The sequence below is a fragment of the Heterocephalus glaber genome, unplaced genomic scaffold, assembly GCF_053883595.1.
Source record: "Heterocephalus glaber isolate CG9 unplaced genomic scaffold, H.glaber_assembly_v1.0 deba00001457, whole genome shotgun sequence".
Lineage (NCBI taxonomy): Eukaryota > Metazoa > Chordata > Mammalia > Rodentia > Bathyergidae > Heterocephalus > Heterocephalus glaber.
The window spans coordinates 34,183,773-34,204,068 of record NW_028258305.1 but is presented as its reverse complement, the minus strand read 5'-3'; the positions used below and the strand labels follow the sequence as shown (position 1 = coordinate 34,204,068).

General features: G+C 35.9%; 1 pseudogene; it reads right to left on the bottom strand.

The window, feature by feature from the left end:
- Window positions 1–2,564: 2,564 nt before the first annotated feature.
- Window positions 2,565–2,717, bottom strand: LOC147827026 (U2 spliceosomal RNA; annotated as a pseudogene).
- Window positions 2,718–20,296: the final 17,579 nt, after the last annotated feature.

Below are 20,296 nucleotides of genomic sequence, written 5' to 3'. Positions count from 1 at the left end.
ATATTTAAAGCCTCATGTGAGCCTCATATTGAGATAGATGATTCAGTGTACCCATTACAGAAATTTGCTCATGAGTATTTGAGATTTTTTCCCCCTGAGTCAAAGCCACATTATAAATAAAAGATTCAGTCAAACCCACAATTTCTATTTCGTGGGTAACTAAACATTTGGAGTGTTTTAAATTAAAAAATACCACTTAGTCAAACACAGATCAGTGATCATGAGACTATATCAAGTAAGCTGGGGTTTTATGGTAAGGTGGGGAAACACCTTATAGTTAATTATTCCCACAAACACACATTAAGATAGGTACAGCCAAGTGAAAAATTTTAAGATTTCTTCATGAGTCACAGCAAAGTGGTATCAGTGATACAGAACACAGGACATGTTTCTCAAACACACAAACTGGCCTACAGTCTGGAAAACTACAGCCTTTGAGACTTGGTTGATAACAGGCCTCAGCCATTGGAGAGTTCCTGGAATCCTGACTCATCCAGAGCCAGAATCAAGACAGGTGCAATCTCAATACTTCCTCCAGTGGAGAGAACCACGTATCTATGAGACAAAAATCACTGAGTAATCCAGAAAGCCATGAACTAGAGATAAGCTCGTCACATGCAGGTACACAAAAGCTCTCTGGGAGGCATGCAGGGGTGCTGTTGCTCCAGCGGGGCAGGCCAGTCTGTTGCAGGCCTTAGGTCTCAGTAAGGCCTCTGGATGGGTGTTAGAAAAACTTTAGCAAAAAATCAGGGAGGATGGATAAGTAATTTTTATTTGTATTCAAGAGACCCATACTTTAACTAGGGACTCTTTTTATATTTTTATTAGTATATGTTTGTGATAAATAATAATTACATTTACTTGGTGAACTGATACATAGTGTATCCTGATCATTTTTTCTACCCCTACCTGCCCTCCCATCTCCTTCCTTCCACAAGTCCCCTTCACATTTCCACAAGTTCACCATCCCTATTTCTGTGTGTGCGTGTGTGTGTGTGTGTGTGTGTGTGTGTGTGTGTTTTGGTTCCGGAGATCGGACTTGGGTCCTTGCACTTGCGCAGCAGGCGGCGAAACCACTGAGCTAAATCCCCAGCCCTACCATTCCTATTTCTTACCATCTCTCTTTTGTTTTCCTTTTTAAATGATATATATTTTGGATCACTCGTATTGTATAAAAATATGGTATTTAATCTTCTGTTTCTATTTGTTTTACTTATTATTATGGTCTCAAGATCAATATCTCAAATTTATCCTTCTTTCTCAGAAGAACAAGTGCAAATGTTCAATAAGCACATAAAAATGTTCAATATCTTTGGCTATTAGAGAAATACAAATCAAAACAGCATTGAGATTCCAGCTCACTCCAGTCAGAATGGCTATTTCAATAAGCTTGCTGACAAGGTTGTTGGGGAAAAGGAACCTCTCTAAATTGTTGGTGGGAATGTGAACTTGTATAACCACTATGGAAATCATTATGGAGATTCCTCAAAAAACTGAAACTAGAAATTCTATTTGATCCAGATATACCCCTTCTAGATATCTTCCCCAAAGAGTTAAAGTCATATTATAGTGATACAGGCATACCCATGTTTATAGCAGCACAACTCACAATAGCTAAATCATGGAAGGAGCCTATATGTCCATCAACAGATAAATCAATAAGGAAAATGTTTTATATATATATATATATATATATATATATATATAAAATGAAATACTAACAAAGGACTGAACAAAAATACACAGAGTGGACAATGTAGGCTTATACTTAGGGTTTATCTTCCTGTATAGCAGTCCAATTCTGATTGGATACTTTGATCCAGTTTGTAAAGAAACTGTGAGTTCTTATCCACAGAAAATATCAAAAATTTCCTGTTTTTTTTTCTTCTGCTTCTTATGGTTTTATTTGTAGTTTATGGCTGTTGCACAGAAGTTTCTCCTACTCCTTCCCCTGCCCTTTTTGGAAAAAGTATACTTTTTGTTTTTTAGACATTAAATCTTCTACTGACTACTAAAAGCATTTTACTCAAAAAATTTTTTCTCAAAATAGGGAGAAATGTCTTTCTCTTTCTTTACGTTTCTCTCTGCTTAAAATTCATTTAGTATTTCATCATTATTTCCCCTCCCTTGTAACTAAGAAGAGAAATGTAGAGGGAAACATATTTGCATAGGTAAAAATTTTGCCCTTGACCTGGACAAATATAGATTAAATATTGGCTTTCAATTTCACATTTAGGATGTATTGGAATATGGAAGCAAGAATATAAACTGGGCATTGATTTGGAATATCTAGGATGTGGTCTCAGGTTTTTCATTTAGAAACTGTGTAAATTTAAAAGAAAGAAAGCCATAGGTTTCTCATCTGTAAGTAAGATATTGTTTTTCTTTTTTTCCAACTTCCATAATATTTGTGAAATTTACATTATAGAAAGTGAGTTGTTACCACTCAATAAAACAAAAAGGAATTAAAGTATACAGTGAGACAATCTGCAAAATAAAGAAGTCTAACGAGTAGGTATATACATTGACAATTTTATTATTAGCATAATGAAAATAAAATCAAAAGGGAGATAATTTTTGTCCATAAAATTAGGAAATGTATGAAAAATTATCATCTTCAGATGTCAGGAAACTTCAGGTTCTCACACACTGCTGTAAAGTATGTAAATTTATAAGTATTTCTACACTTGATCTTAGCCAAAAGGCCGAGAAACGATGATAAATTTATAAGTATTTCTGATGTGGAAATTTTCAGATAAAGAATACAACCCTTAAAAATGTGAATACACTGTGACAGAGTAATAAATATCTGAGAGTTTTCTCTAAGAAGAAATAAAAAATAAAGTTAAAAATATGTGCATTCACTTTACCATTATGAATAGTTAGAAAACTTGGAGACAATTTATGTGATTAATAAAGATTTAAAATACATCTTACATTCAATGGATACCACCTACTGCTATTCTTGATATAAACTCCTCTGTTACCACCTCTCATTCCTTCTGATTTTAGCTCTTGGGTCTCAGTCATGCTTCTGAAAACATTTCCATTATATTCTGTTTTAGTCATGTTCTTAATGAAGGGGGGGCGGTGCCCTGACCCCTGCAGCTTAAAGGAGGAGAGGTTTACTTTGGTTCACAATGTCAGTGGGTTCATTCCATGGCTGGCCAGCTCCAAGACAGAACGCCATGGTGGAAGGGCTTGGAGTTGGGCAGAGGCTCACCCTACGGCAGGCAGGAAGCAGAGAGAGAAGGGAGGGGCCAAGCAGGGAGCTGCACCCTTCCAGGTCACGCCCTCAGTGACCCACATCCAATCAGCTTCTCATCCCAATGGCACCTTCAGCTACTGAATTCATCAATGGGTAAATCCACCGATGAGTCTAGTGCTGTGATCCAATCATCTTCCACGTGTATGATTATTTTGGGGGACATTCTAGATCTAAACCATAATATATTCCATTTTAATTCATTATTCCTACAGATCAGTTCCTAAACCTTTAGAGGCTGAGTACCCAAACTTCAACCCCAAATCCATTCATTTATTGCAAAGTACCAACACAGCAACTAAACCTGAATCCTGAGGGTAGTTTAGAAAAAACAACTCGTACATCAACAACTTTTGTATTAAAAGAAAGACACAATAACAGACGTGCTCACCACTGCTATATATGATCACTGCTCACTTTGGTCCTTCTTTTTAAGTCTTTTTTTGGTTTCGTTTTGTTTTAATGGCACTGGGGGTTGAACTGAGGGCCTTAGCACTGAGCGTTTTATATTTTTTGAGACAAGTTCTCACTAAGTTACCCAGGCTGGGCTTGAACTTATACATCCTCCCACCTAGGTCTCCCAGAGTGTAGGGACTATTGTGTATCACAGACTCCAGGCAAGTCCTGACCTTTTAAGTGCTTGAGTTCTCCTCCACTATCTTTTCCCCTAGTGTATTTTAGCGCCACACTCTCATGGCTAGCTCCTATAAATAGTGTTGCTTAAATTGAAGTACCTTTCCTCACAAAACACTTTCGAAATAATTCCTAGGTAATTTAAGAAAATAATTGTCCAAACTCCCAACATTCATGTATTCCTTTTTCTGAAATACATGAGTTTGAGAAGGTGCTTATAGTTAGCATCTTGTATATTGTCTTTTTCTATCTCTTGCACAAAGCCTTTCTCCTATTCCACTACCTATATTAATTTCTTATTACTGCCATAAAAAGTTACCTCAAGCATGATGAATTAGAGCAGCACACATTTATGATTTTTAGTTCTGGAGCTCAGAAGTCCAAAATGGGTCTTAGGGAGCTAAAATCAAGATGTTGGCAAAGCCACGTTCCTTTTAGAGGGTTTGTACAAGCAGAATGTATTTCCTAGACTTTTCAAAATTCCATGGAATAAGACTTTGAAACTTGGTTCCCTCTTATAAGGAAACTCGTGGTTACATTAGGCCTACCCAAGTAATCTGAGATAATTTCCTCATTTCAAGACCCTTGATTTAATTACATCTGCAAAGTCCCTTTTTCCACGTGAGATAACATATTAACAGGTTCCAGAGATTAGATTGTGGACATTTTTTTTTGGGGGGGGGGTCCATTATTTTGCCTACTAATTAAAAGCTACTCAAAATTTATGATATATTTTTATACTTGAAAGTGTTTTTTTGGTAATATTTATATTTCATCAACAAAATTTATTTTAAAATTTTTTTTGTACCAGGGATCGAACTCGGGACCTTGCGGTTGCAAGGCAGGCGGCGGCATCACTGAGCTAAATACCCGGCCCAACAAAATTTAGTTTTAAAATTCATGTATTTAGATTAATTTGTAAATTTATATTAATTTTTTCTGGGTTTAATTATTGTACAATTCTTAATAGTAGCCAATTTATGGGAACATTATATCACCCATTTTGATAATTTTTTGAAGATAAAATGTAAAATTTCCTTAATAGTGCATTTCTTAATAAAATGGATTAGAGCTTAAAAAGGCATTTTATGGGCAAATATTATTTATTAATTGAATGATGGGAGTTTAGTATCATATCTATTCCTGTATTCTCATTTGTTTGTGCTTCACAGTTTAAAAACTGCAGAAATTTATATGAATAAGTGGAAATTTAAGAAAGGTCATATCAGTTTTTCTCAATTACATGTATTGAGAAAAATACAATTACAGAATTATATATCTGAAATCATATAAAATCTATAATTTAAAATGATTTATTAGCTCTTTTTTGAAGGCAGAGAACTTGCAGGAAACTGGGTTGGTATAAGTTTTAATCAACTGGCCACTACCCAAAATTGCAGAATAACTGAATCCAGAAAAAACCTTAACACAAATTTAAGAAAAATTATTTTAGATCCATATAAGCATAAGGAATTAATTTTTGCTGCAGAGAAATAAGTAGGGTGATAAGTAAAGACTTTCATACATAAAAATATTTATCACAGTGATAAAATTCTGTGGCAGAAGTGAAATGGGAAATATAAATTAATGATGAAGAGCAATGATATATTAATCTGTTAAAGGGGGGATTATTCACATTTTAAAAATTTATGGTATGTATTAAATTGCTATCATAAATATACTTTGTATATTACATTTTAAAGTACAGTGTTATGTTAAAATTTAAATACTTGCAACATATTGAAAGTTACATTCTTTCCATCTACTTGAACTTTCAATGCAGAATTAGATATCAACCTAAAACTTTTCTTTACCAATAGCGACACACTTTCCAAAACCTGTGTGACTACTTCTAACTTTGTTATTTAGTCCCTCAAGGTGCTGGGCTCCAATTATATATGAACATCATCAGGTTCCACAATCCATTCTTTGTACAGCTCTTTCTTTACTTCTAAGCCAGCTCTTCTCTTACTTTCTTTCTTATACATCTCTTGTCTGTGACTTCAATATTTGCTCTGTTGTCATAGTTTTTGGCAAAGCTTCAACCTTGAATCTATGGATAAAAATGATTTCCTGGTGAGTTTGCACTTCTCCGTTGATGATACATAGGAAAAACAATGCTTGCCCATAAAAATGGAAAATAGGGGGGGAAAAAAAAGAATCAAAATGCTGATTGTCTCATTATAATTAGTAGTTATAGTAAATATTTATGGACAATTATTTCAAACAGAAGCAGGAGTTAGACTGAATAAAATAACCAAGGCCTAGTTGTACGTTGTCTACAAGAAAACTACTTTTTAATATAAAAAGGCAGACAAATTACAAAGAAAATGATGGTAAAGAATGTTCCATACAAACACTATAATAAAATTGGAGTGGCTATATTCATATCAGAAAAGCATAAAGAATATTATAAGGGACAGAGGGAGCCATTTCATAATGATAAATATTTTAGTTAATCAATAATACATACTAAACAGATGTTTATGTACACGATAACTGAACATAAAAATGTACGAAGAAAAACTGATAAAACTGAAAGGAGAATTAGGCAATTTCAGAATTACAGTTAGAGATTTCAAAACTTGTTTCTCAGTACTTGATAAAATAAGTAAACACAAAATCAGAAAAGATATAATAGATTTAAACAAAATGATTAACTGACTCACTTTAATAGAAATTTATTAAATATTCCACTACAAGTAACAAAGTAACTATTTTAAATGTTTTTCAAATGTACCTGGAATGTTTGTTAAAATAGACTATATTTTTAGAAATAAAAATAAGTGTAAATTTAAAAGTATTGAAAATACAGATCATATTCTCTGACCATATAGAATTAAAATAAGTATCACTAACAGAAGAATATCTTGAAAATCACAAAATATTTATAAGTTAAGCTACACAGTTTCAAATAATAAGTCCAAGAAAACTTGAAAATTGATTTTTAAGTTAATGTAAAAGGAAATGCAACATATACAGATTTATGCAGTGCACCTAAATCAGTGCTTCAATGGAAATTTCTAGTTATATATATTTAAATTTGAAAATGATGAGCTCTAACATCAGTTATCTAAGTTTCCAATTTAAAGGGGGGAGAAAAAAGAACAAATTAGACTCACAATACGTATAAGAAAGGAAATAGTGAAATTACAAAAATATTTAAAACTAATAGAAGAAATCAATGAAACTAGTAGTTTCTTAAAAATAATCAATAAAATTGATAAATGTCTAGTTAGACTGAACAAGATAAAGAGAGAAGATGAATTATGGTATCATGAACAAAAGAACTATGCATCCTAAATATGTTAAAAAATGAAATTTTCTTTTATTTTCACATAAGCATAGAATATTATTAGTAAAATTTTTATGCAATTTATTAAAAAACTTATATAAAATCAACAATTTTGAAAGGAATAAGTTACCAGAATTGACTCTAGATATTATATGCTTATCTATTTAACAAAATACTTGTAGAATTAAATGGCTTTATAGGTAAATGATATCAAACACAGTAGAAATTATACACATTCTGTACAAACTCTTTCAGAAAATTAAGAAGGGCAAGTTTTTTAACTGATCTTATGAGGTCAGTATTCCTATTATATAAAACCAGAAGGTAAAGGCAGTACAGAATAAGAAAACTACATAACCATATCTCTTATGCACATTGATGCAAATATGCTTAATAAAATATTAACAAAATAAATCCAGCAACATATAAAAAGTATAACATATAAAAATATAAACATATAAAAAGTATATGAAAGTATATTCCAGAAACAAGAGAGATTTTGCCAAGGAATTCAAGAAATGAGTGCTATGCTATTCAAAAATCAAGATTCTAATTGAATAAGCTCACTATAAATCTATCTCTATATTCCACTGACTCCAACTAAAAAATTCTGGAACCCATACACGTGCACGTAGACACACACACATATCTACCTGTGAAGTAAAAGACAGTAGACAGATTGGAGAGGGAAATGGAATGATTAACACAGTAGGATTAAAACTCAGGTATTTTTGTTTTTCTGGACAATAAAGAAATAGTATATACCACATGCATAAATATGATAGATTAAAGGATCAGCAAACCAGGCTCTGGGTCAATTCAGCCCCTCTATCTTTTTTGTAATTAATGTTTTGTCAGATAGCAGCCTCACTTAATGGCTTTTTCATTGAGTATGGCTACTTTAATGTTGTAACATCACAGTTGAATACTTATGATAGAAATATATGGCCCATACGGCTAAAATGTTTACTTATAGGAAGTTAATTCACTCTTGCCTTTTTTTTTAATGTCAATTTTCCCATCAAGTATTTTGAAATTATTCTTGTCTCCTCACTTTTTCTTATATTTTGTATTTCTCATGTTTCATACCTATCCCATCAGCACCTGTATTAGCTGTCCTGTACCTTCAGAATGTATCCAGAACTCAACTGTGTCTCTCTGTCCACACAGCTAGGCCTTCATTTGTTCTAACCTAGATCATTGCTGTGCATTTTTCCATGTTTTATGTGTGGGGTTCCTTTTGCACACTACATACTTTATCAACCACAGGGAAGAAAAGTTGATTTGTTAAAATAGAAATATGGTTGTGTTATTCTTTTGCTTATAACCCCCTTCTGTGTCTCTTCATTTTACTAAAAACAATATCTTCACAATGGCAACACACACACACACACACACACACACACACAGAGCCACACACACGATATAACCTGTTGATGTATGCAGCATCTCTATGCCCAACATTCTGCATCACTCATCTCCTACTGCAGCTCATTTCCTGGCCCTTGATCTCCCCTGCAGACTCCACCTCAGCTGCCTTCTCCAACACACGCGGTGCTCACTTGGCCAGGGATTCAGCACTGTGCTTCAGGTTTCCATGCAAAGATCACAAGGTCAGAGATGTCCTCCTGTAGCACTCTCAATAATGTCCCTCCAATCTCCCTTTCTTTACCTTTCTAGGCATCCATGTTAGTACTCATCATATTCTGAAAAATATTTGTTGATGAAAATATAGAAAATCTTGCTCAAGAAAATATTTTATGTCAGATGAAAATTCTCAAGGTATATCAAGAAAAATTTATTCCTTGAAGTAACATCAAGAACATTGTTTTGGTGGTGCTAGAGAATGAACACAGGGTCCTCACACTGAACTATGTCTGCAATCCTATTTTTATTTTTTATTATTTTGTTTTGAGACAGGGTCTTGCTAAGTTGCTAAGTTGCTCAAGCTGGGGTTAACTTCATGATCCTCTTGCCTCAGCCTCTCAGAGTACTGGAGTAACAGGCATGCACCACCATGCCCAGGTTCCATTTGATAAATAATTTTGTACATATGTTTCTGCATGTGGAAAGAATGTATTCACCAACATTTTATTTCTGTGAGGAAGAATATGTCTGCCTTTAATTTTCTTCTTCAACTTTCTAAAGTTAATGTTTATTATTTCAGCAATAGACATGAATATTACTAAAATACAAATGAATTGACTGAAAAGGGTAGTTGTGAGGACTCTATATTAGTCCCTCTCTTTTGTCTTGAAAACATAAGGACATCACAGGACCCTTTGTTTAAGGACTTTAAACAGCAGCCGGGTGGCCAAAGAAGCTATTCCAACGGATGTGTACTACTGAATTTGTACTTATTCCAGGGGGCTGGACTACAGGGTTAGGCACCACATTGTGTCCAATTGTCTCCTTGCTTAACCTATTACTGGGTGTCTAATTGTTCAAACTGTCTTTCAGAGACATGTAATTTTAATAATTTAAGGCCATTCAAATCTAGCAATTACCACTGTACAGTAACTGGATGCCTACTTTTGACAAGCTCACCAATTAAACTCTTAAATGATTAAGCTTTTCGTATTATGAACTTTGGATATATTATTCATGTCTCAAATCCTATTCTCCTCTATACATCACGGCTCCAAATAAGCCAAAGTCTTAACACCAGGTGAATTGCTTTCACGTCTAAATATATCTATATAAAAAAATTCACCAACCACAGTTAAATTAGGTGTTAACAGCTAATTATCCTGTGAACTTTAGGTTAACTGACACTAGGAAAAGGTGAGAACATCTAACAACCCATTTGTTTTCTTTTTCTTTTCTGAAGAATCTGTGACTATTGTCTTTAGAGACTTTAAAAACTGGAACAAAATGTACATTTTGAATAGAGTGATAATTTTTGAAACAAAGTGAGTTTTTTGAGCACTTTTGAGAAGTAAATGGAATTGTATGATTTAAAAATTCCCTAACCACTTAATTTTTTAGAATTCATTTCACTGCCAGTATTAATGTAGATCCCTCACTCATTTGGTTTATTGAGATCTAGTATGAAAATATATTACCAGTTCATTTTTTGGTCAGTACAAGTAACTTGATTTACACCAGCACCAGCCACAGAATTTGATAGAACTCCAGTGTTCCAGAAAGTAGAATTTCCATAATTTTTCTTGGAGGATTTGTCTTGATCTATTTTTTTAAGGCACAGACTTTTCTTTGAAAGTTTTCTGGCCTTTTCTGCTAACAAATTGGTCTCTGTTGTTCAGTTCCTCTAGGCCATCATGGAGTCTAATCTCTGTAACACTTGGGGTTGACTTGTCTACAAATCCAGCTGCCTTCTGCACAAAAATCCCTAGTTCTTCTGCCACAAGTCTCTTTTCCTCCATTCGTTTTTGTATCTGTGGCTGAAGGGACATGCCTGACTAGAATTACAAAATTTAGTCAATTGTTAGAAGTAATGAAAACAAATAGATTGGAGTCTTTGTCCAATGTAGACTCGGAATTTAACCAAGCTTCTGAAAACCTGTGGGAAATAAGGGATAAGCAATTCACCAACAGATTTGGAAGGGAAAAGTAACTTTCACTGGCAGTTGGAACAGATGGCATCTTAAGCATGACAGATTTCCCACCACTCCATGTAGAATCAATATCCAGGAGCATGAAGTAAATTAGTTGGCACTTGGGTGAGAAGCTTGCCTGTTAGTTTGATTTAGGTATGGGTCAATTTGCATAGCTCTGCCATGATACTTTGTTTCAGTTCATTACTCCTGTCCAGATTCAATAGCAACCATTCCAAGGATTGTGTGATGACGAGCAAACTCACTGACATAAATTTGAAACTGGAAAGATTTAAAAAGAAAGACAAAGTAAATTAAAGGGGCCAAACTACAGCTCCAGATTGGCTTGGCTTTCTTTCTCTTATCATTCAGATGAGGCAATTTCATTGGCAGCAATTTTCAGAAAGAGATGCAAAGTAGGTGGAGGAGGATGGAGTAGTAGAAGAGACCAATATTTATCATAAGCTCATTTTTTGCCCCAGTGTTTCCCAACTGGAACCCCTTGAATTGTTACTACTGATCACATGTAAGTAATAAAGTCTGGCCTTAAAATTCACCTTTGACTGAGTCCAAATTCCATGCTTTTTTCTTTTGAATTACATTAGGTTGTGGTTGCTTCCATGAACATTCAGCTCTTTTCTTCTACTAAACCTCCTGCCTGAGCCCCTTATTAAGTTTTTCTACCTAGAAGTCTTAATGTTTTTGGGCTAGCAAGCTGATACATTATACATTTACTCAATGAATATAAGGGTTAATTACCTTTTAAGCAGAAACACAATAACTTAGTCCAAAGAGATGAATTTCTAATGGTGAATTATCAGGTGAATTCATTATTGGGTGAATTATAAACTTCTGTATTTAATCATTCATATACTATGCAACAATTGCCTATTCACCAAACATCTACTATGTGCCATTTACACTATGGTGAATACTGAATAAATAATAAAGGGCAAAACAATGCCACAGTTCTTGTTTCATGGAGCATAGCTCTTCATGCAGGACACATGACATGATTAAATAATTACATGCATTCATGTAAAATTCCAATTGTTAAGAGTAATATTATGAGAGTTACAGGATGCTCATATTATTGAAGGCTGAGGTCCTAGATGGGGTTTCCCAGGCAGCAGAGTTCTAAGATAGAAATTAGGGTATAGGGTGATATAGGCCTATTGGAGAGAACCACTAGCGAAGGAAGGAAGAGACGGGGAAGAGGGTTGGGTAGATGGTGAATGTGATTTTGGTGAAGGCTCAGTGAAGGTCTGGGCTGACCCACAAGGAGCCTCAAATGGATGTGGTCCTTGGGAGTGTGCTCAGGTTCCGCTGGAGTCAGATCATTCTAGTCTACACTCGTCAGTCATTAGCTATGTGCTGCTGTAGGAAAGAAGTGCTTTTAGGAAAGAGCAAAACACATGGAATGAACATAATTTTTCCCCTAAAAATGTGGCTTAGGTAGAAAGGAGGAACAGTGATGGGCAACGAGGGCAGTGAGGGCCACAGTGAATATTTCATTTTCAATGGAAAAGTCAGGCATAGTCCTATTGAGAAGAGGCTTTGTGAGGCATGACTGGGAGATGCTTCTACGTGAGAAGCTTTGTCAGAGGCATCAGGATCTCACCTTCAGTCTTTGCATACATCAGTCCTTGTTCCTTGGTTCAAGTATAAATAACTATGGCACACGTGCACTGAAAATTTTGATCTCTTTATTTAAAGATTGTACTTATAAAGTTTTTATCAAGACATTTGCTAGGAGAACCATCTCAGCAAAGTAGGAAGGGAAAGGTTCCACACTGAAGCCTGTGTCATACGGCCTGAGATGAAAGAGGGGAGAGGCATTGGCCCAAGATATTGAGGGCAACCATCCTTGTGCCTGGAATGGTTCCTTATAGTAATATCAATGAACGAGATTACTGGTTGATCCAGAAATAGCATATTCTGCCTTTGTTCTAAGAATTGCAAATTTATTTAATTTGAAGTAGGAGCTGTGGCTTTCTCCAGAAGTGAAAGATTCAAAACATGAAAGCTATTGATAATGTAAGAAGGAAACTACATACAATATGAAACCCTGGGGAGTCTGCTTATTAATGATCTGGACATTTCTGTAATTCAAAGGTAGGGAATATAAATTTAAACTTTTTAATGACAGGAATATTTTAAAATATGATGCTGTAACATTTCACTACAAGTCTTATTATTTCTACTTTCTGCATGGGTAGTTAATTCTGTTTTTATCAAAACACACTTATAGGGGGAAGACATATGATATGTTGATTGATTCATCCATTCAACAAGTATTTTTCCAATTAATATTGTGGATTTGAGGGCCGGGGATTTAGCTCAGTGGTTCCCGGCACCTGCCTCGCAAGTGCAAGGTCTCGAGTTCGATCCCTGGTACCAAAAAAAAAAAAAATCGTGAATTTGACACTGAGCTAGTAGCAGAATATAGAGTGGTGAGGCAAAAAAGTATTCAGAGAAGTTCTTGTGTGGAAAGAAAAATAATGATGCAGAGAGCTAATAATCAGGTAGGTGGTAACTGATTGCTGAGCATGTATTAAAGGGAATGAAGAAACATGGTGGAGAATATTGCAGCAGGAATGAGATTGTAGCTGAAGGAATCACTTTATATGATGTGATCACAAAAGATATTTCCAGGAAGTTGACACTTATGCTAAGACCATAAGATGAAAGTGAGTCAGTTCAATAAGAGAAAGTACATTCCAAGCAGTATGAATGAAGATCCTATGGCAAGAAGGGGCCAGGGATTTAGCTCAGTGGTTCTGGCGCCTACCTCACAAGCACAAGGTCCTGAGTTTTATCCCCAGTACAAAAAAATAATCCTATGGCAGGGAAGGTCCTGTTAGTTTCAAGGACTGAAAGATGTCCAGGAATTTTTCAAAGGCTGCAAAGTAAAGGAATCACATCACAAGAGTTCACTGGAAGCCACTGCATTGTGAATCTATCATGAGGTCTAACAAGAGGAGCTTCACAACACAATCCATACCTTGAAGTTATTATTCTGACTAACTGGTGCAGAACAACTGTGCTGGTGGAGAGTAAAAGTAATAGTTTATGTAAGAAATAATCATGGTATTATGAGAAGAGAAATGCATGGATCACACTGTAATTTGGAGAAAAATGATTGAAAAATATGAAGTTTGTAGGACATTAGTGAAGGAAAATAAATCCTAAGAGACCCTTAAATTTCTAAGTAGAGCACCTGCAGGTAGTGTGGTACAATTTACAGAGAAAGAAAAGACCAGGAAGAAGTAACTTGGAGGGTGACTGGACTGAAGGACTTAGTTGTGGACGTGTTGATTTTCAGACACTTAGAGCCCATCAAAGTGGATACCTCAGGCAGATAATGCGGTATGCATATATTTAAAGATAAAAACAATGACCTGTGTGTCAGAAATAAATTTTTGAGTTGAAGATACATAAATGATGATAGTCATGGTAAAGGGTGAGATCACTCAGTGAAGAAAATGACCAGGAAAAAAGTGAACACATTACAGATTCCTAAGGAACTCCATTTAAATTTCAGATGGATGAGAGAAAGATCTTGGTGCTGAATCAGAGTTCCCTTGGTGTGATAATTTTTGGAATGACATTTAGGAACACAAAATAAGGACAGTTTCCACTTATGAAGCACTTTAGGTGGTAGGCAACCTTCCAAATACTTTACCTATATTAACACATTTATTCCCACAGTGATCTTATGTGACACTATTGTAAACATCCACATTTTAAAGTTGAGAAATCCAAGACCCAAAGAAGATAATTCCTATGCTCTGAACATTTATGCCTTTTCCTAAATTCACACTATAAAATCCTAACCTCCAAGATAATGATGTTAGGAGCTGAAGTTCTGGGAGGTGATTACATCATGAGGTTGAAGGCCTCATGAATGAGATTAGTGATCTTGTAAAAGATGCAATATAAACCCCTTTCCCCTTCCAACATGTTAAAACACAGTGAGGAGGCACTATATATGGAGTCATCAACAAGAAGACCCTCACCAGACTCAGAGTTTTCTCTTCCTTTATCTTGGACTTTCTAGCTTCTAGACTGTGAGGAATAACTGTTTTTGTTTTTAGTAAGCCACTGAGTCTATGGTATTTTCCTATAGCAGCATGAGCAGACTCAGGCAATAACGTATTTATCCAAGGTCTCACATGGGGCCAGACTTCAAATGCCAGTAGTTAGTCTCTAGAGACTGCTTGTAATTATTAAACTATTTTGCCTTTTAAAATGTTCTTTCCACATCATATAGCCTACTATCCTAAATGGCAGAGGTTGTGGTCTCAATTAAATCCAAGGATGCTCATGATCTACACATAAATTTGTCTCGGCACCATTTGCATTAAAGAATAGATATCATCCACCATAAGGGAAAAAGAGATCCAGAATTATGGTCCAAGGATGAAGTCTTACAATGGTGTCTCTTCCTTTGATAAATTTCTAACCAGTACCAGGAAATCATGACCAGTTCGATGGAATGAGAGGAAGAGGGAGAATTTTCAGGTGCAAATTTCTCTACACTCTGTCTGCACAGTGTGAGCACAAGGCAACCCATGAAATTAAGGGTAACATAGGAGAGGGCATCTGTCTGCTCATTGTAGCTGAGTCCATAATGTGCTTTCCAGGTCCTGAGAACCCAGGCAAAATGTCTGGGGCAGAACAGAAGACTTTCAGGTCTTAGGCGCTTTGGGAGTTCGGTGGTAGCAGATCAAGGGGACAGTGGCTTTGGTCATGGCAGCATTTATTTTGTAGCAGCTTCATGAACTCTATGTGAGCTTCATATCATTTTGGGGAAATTTCATTTTGGATTTCCAGGCAAGAGAATGCTTGGAAGCTGTTCTGTGAGGTGGAATAAGACACAAGAAAATATTACAAGCCATGCATATCAAAATTATCACATCATTTTTTCTCCCTTCCTAATTCATCCTTCTATATCCACCTTGCAATGCTGGACAGCGACTCTGAAACCACGTGTCATCTTCTAGCTGGCTCTATGTGAGGCTCTGCCAATAGGAGCCGCTAGAGGGAGTCCACAGATCTGCAGGAGGGAGGAGACTCGTCTTCCTGGTTACTTTCCCTGAACTTCTTGCCTTTTTTTTTTAGGAGTGTCACTCCAGTCTCATTTTTTCAGACAATCTACAGCAACAGCAGCAGCTGAATTCAGTTTCACATTTCCCAGCACTTCAAGAATAATCTTCTTTGTCCCCTCTTTAGAGAGCTGGGCCCCAGTTCCATGATATCTTCTTCCAAGGACAGAGACCCCAGCTGGCCAGCAGTACTTCCTCAGATGTCTGAGTTTCAGCTTCACAGGGACCTTTATAAGTTTTAATGCTTCCAATCTCTTCCCTTTGTTTCCTCGCCAGGTGTCTTTTGCAGGTACTAGCTGTTATATAACAGCAAGCTCTTCCTATCTTTTCATTTACCAAGCTAACTGCTATTTATCTAGTTAACACATGTTCATATTAAATGATCCGTGGTTTCTGTCTCTTGCCTGGACTCGAGTGGATACATCATGTACGTGTGTGACAATGTATTAAACTTGGATGGAAAGGACACTGTCAGAAAAGATTATGTGATGAAATTTCCCACCACCTGGCCCTCTCTGTTATGTGACAGTTTACTTTTCTAAAACTGTTGGAGAATCTTTCTGGCTTCTATTCCTTCTTTCTTTCTTTCTTTCTTTCTTTCTTTCTTTCTTTCTTTCTTTCTTTCTTTCTTTCTTTCTATTTTTCCTTAAATTCTTTTATTGGTACATTTTAGGTGTACGATACATTTACATTTATCATTGGGTCCTTGTACCTGTACATGATGTATCTTGGTCTGGCCTCTATTTTCTTCCTTCATGAATGGTCCAGCCCCCAATGGGGCTCACTCCGTTAGGTCAAGTCTGCGTAGATTAATTTTCCCAGTGATTAATTTAATATTTGACTTGTTTGAGACCCCTTAAGTACATCTGCAAAATCCCTCCGCCTTTGTTAGATAATGTAACTCAATCATGGGAGTGTAATCCTACATATTCATATTCATAGCCCCATCTGTGTGCTCAAGGAGGAGGTTACATAAAGGGTGTACACCAGGGACAGGAACCTTGAGCACTGCCTTAAAATTCCATCTGTCAGGGAGACTGCAGTCACCTGACAAACTGGGATTCCTTAAGCTTCTCGAACTTTGAACATGCTTGTAATCATCTGGGCATGGTTAATTTATATGTCTCTCACTTGAAAATGTAAATTAGAAGCCAGTCCAATCCAAATGACCTTGTTTTTCTGCTTCACCCAGAGGAGACCACAGCTGCTCTGGACCTGAACCGTACACCGAGGAGTTGCTCTGGCAACTGACACATACTCTGTCCCTTTTGCGCAGTAGTTAGAATGGTGTTTTGCAATGCCATTGCCAAGCAGAGTTGAAACTACAATGTTGCATTATGCCAGAATCGCAGATGTGGCAGAGGCTTAACGTGAATGATTATCTGAAGCTCCAGCACAGGCTTCTGTATAATATGGAAGCTCACAATATAGATTCATTATACTAAGAATATCCTAAAAGAAACACATCTTTTACTATTGTTGGTTTACTAACCAGTAACTGATGTATAGCAGGTATGCACCAGGTATTTTACAAATTAAACCAAATTACCTTTTTGGAAAAGTTATTTATATGTATCCAAGCCAACATTTATAAAATTTGAATTTCTATGATCCTGCATTCTCCCAAACCTACTTTAATTAGTTTATTTATTTATTTTTTATTACTGGGGATTGAACTCGGGACCTTACGCTTGAGAGGCAGGCAGCGGCACCACTGAGCTAAATCCCCACCTTTCAAACCTACTTTTAAACAGTCTATTAAAAGAATAAAAACAGCAAATTCATTTTTGTCCAGATAATTATACTTCTGACTTAAGTGACCCATGTACTTTAGAAATCATGCTCATTTGTCAAGTAGGAAGTACTGTAATCACTTTGTGTATTGTTCACAAAAGTGAACAAGTTACTTTTAGTCTTCTAGATACAAAAATTTTTTAAAAATCTAATATCTCTGATGGAATTGCTGAAAATATCTCATCTCCATGGTGTTTATGAGCAATGCCATGAACAGAAAAGATACAAGGAAAGCATTGTTGTCCTTGGGGCAACCATGATTGCCCACTGCCTTTGTCAGTCTAGTTCCCAAGACCAGTGTTTTCCACAGTGTGCTTCATGGAATATTAGCCCCTCAGAGTGTTCACAGATGGTCCCCACAGCAAGATTTTCATTGCCCAAAACACTGAGAAATATAGCCCGCTTTGCCTCTCCTTTCTAAGAGTCACAGTGGGCATTAATAGTTGCAACATTCTAAGCATTTATAAAGGTTCTAACCCAATATTTTCCAAACTAATTTGACTAAAACCACTAGTATGGTACCCTCACTGGCTCTGTGGAGCATCTAATAGTGTACCAAACGTATCTCTGAAATACATTTTGAGGAATTCTATCTAGGTTACCAAAGCATTCGATAGCAAGGCTTGCATTCGTTTGTAGGGACAGTCCTTCTAATTAGGGTGGATAAATTGGTGAGTAAATTGATTTAACATTTACTGTGTGTAAGACACTGTATAATATCTTTTAATCTTTTCCTATCCATATATTAGAATTCAAGGAACTAAAAGAATATTTGCAATTACTCAACTAGCCTAACCAAACAAAGCCTGTGCTCTTTGCAGTACTAATACACACTCTTGTATAAGGACCCTGAAAAACAAAATTACTGTAACACACACTTTTGATTTTTTACATAGAGCTTTTATGAAGGCATTCTAGGGAAGTCTGTAGAGGAAAATTAAGGGCCTGCTCTTGTCTCCTAGTGAAGCTTTGAGTACTGTACATTTGGCAAAGGAGAAGCATCAGTACTTGTAGTAGGGACCTTGAAGTTAGGAATGAAGATCACTTGTTGGGTCAGATGTCAGACCCAAGTCCCCTCAGCCTTCTGGGATGAGATAATGGGGTGACCACGTCCAGCTCCTGAAAAGATCCAGTTCCCCAGTTTTGACAAGGTTCTGACTTCATCGCTTAGATCCTGGTTGGATGTGTGCTGCTTTGTGGGATTGTGATTAAACTTGTGGCTTCTTGAATTTGCTTTAAAGGAAAAGCAAGTCTTCAACCAGTCTTTGGAACATGCATCAGCAATATTTGATACTTTCAAACTTATATTTTCCTGAGGTATACTGTAAGTAGAAAAATTAACAGAAAAATAATTTAGAGGACAAAACCCTTAAAGCTAACTTACCGAGGACTCCAAGATATACTATATTTTGAGGACGGCCTTCTTTGTCTTATTTTTAAATTGTTTTGGAAAAATTACTCTTATATTAAATTTGGAAAAGTGATTTTTGCACTTGATCTTAGCCAAAAGGCTGAGAAGCTATTGCTAGAGTGGTTTTTGGATAATAGTGTTAATAAAAGGTGGCTTCTCAAGATTCAGGCTTTTATTGGTATTGGTTAACAGGGAGAACAATACCAATATGTATAACATTTTGAAGTAAGAAAAACAAGGTGTTTTAATTTTCTGTGAATAAGTATTGCTCAATTTCTTCTTTTTTTATTACTTAAATTCTTTCATTGGTACATTTTAGGTCTACAAGACATTTACATTTCTCATTGGGAGCTTGTACCTTTACATGATGCATCTTGGTTCTTATTTTTTCTCCATTCCTAACCCTCCCTTCATCCCCTCCACCCTTCCCTATTTACAAAGACTTCATTTTCATTTTTTCCATTTCTCATCATTTTTCCTTTTCCTTCTTTCCTTTCCCCTGCCCCTCCGACTTCCCCTACCGCTTTGGACCTTTTCTTCCTATTTTGCATTATCGATTATTCATTCTAATCATTGGTACATTTTAGGTATACAATATAATGACATTCATCATTGGAAATTTTCATGTTTACATAATCTTTCTTGGTTCTTATTTTTCACCCTTGCCCAGCCCTCCCTTCAACCCCTCCATTCCTCCCTATTTACAAAGATTTTGTTCCTATTGTTCCATTTTCTCATATTAATTCCATTTCCTTCTTTCCTTTCCACTACCCCTCCCACTTCCCCTTTCCCATTGCCCCTTTTCTTCCTATTTCACATTATCTATTATACATTTTAGTCCTTACTTACATGTTCAGTTTCTCACACGAGAGAAACTATTCGGTATTTACACATGTGTGTCCTATTGATTTCACTTAAGAGTATTGCCTCAATGAGCATCCACTTAGCTATAAATGTCTCTAATTTCTCATTTTTTATGGCTGAGTAGTACTCCATTTTATATAAAAAACCACATTTTCCTTATCCAGTCTCCAGATGATGGGAATTTGGGCTGCTTCTAAGTTTTAGCTATTACAAATTGTGCTGCTATGAACATGGGTGCACATATATCACTGTGGTATGAATCTTTTAATTCTTTGGAGAAGATCCCCAGCAGGGGAATAGCTGGGTCAAATGGGACTTCCAGTCCTAGTTCTTTGAGGTATCTCCATACTGATTTCCACAGTGCTTGTA